The following is a 373-nucleotide window of genomic DNA, read 5'->3' as shown; positions in this document are numbered from 1 at the left end:
TTGGTCAGGCAGGAAAGGATACACATAAGTTTGGTCAAGGGGCCCATCATGCTCTTGGTCAGGCTGTAAAGGACGGAGAAAAATTTGGTCAAGGGATCCACCATGCTTTTGGTCATGCTGGAAAAGATGGAGGGAAGTTAGGTCAAGGAGTCTACTATGCTGCAGATCAGGATGGGACTGAGGCAGAAAAGTTTGGTCAAGGAGTCTACTATGCTGCGGATCATGCTGGGAATGAGGCAGAGAAATTTGGTCAAGGCGTCCATCATGCTTTTGGTCAGGCTGGGAAGCAGGGAGAGAAGTTTGGCCAGGGGATCCACCATGCTGTCAGTCAGGCTGGGAATGAAGCAGAAAAATTTGGTCAAGGCGTCCACCA

General features: G+C 49.9%; 1 protein-coding gene across 2 annotated transcripts in view; it reads left to right on the top strand.

Annotated features, from left to right (window-relative positions):
* Sbsn (suprabasin) overlaps nt 1–373 on the top strand; it is a 4,867-nt gene that overhangs the window by 1,063 nt on the left and 3,431 nt on the right. The gene's annotated exons all lie outside the window — the stretch shown is intronic.

This window comes from Chinchilla lanigera, unplaced genomic scaffold (genome assembly GCF_000276665.1).
Source record: "Chinchilla lanigera isolate Chin_1 unplaced genomic scaffold, ChiLan1.0 scaffold00067, whole genome shotgun sequence".
Lineage (NCBI taxonomy): Eukaryota > Metazoa > Chordata > Mammalia > Rodentia > Chinchillidae > Chinchilla > Chinchilla lanigera.
Note: the sequence above shows the minus strand (reverse complement) of the source record. Positions and strands in the feature narration are given on the sequence as shown.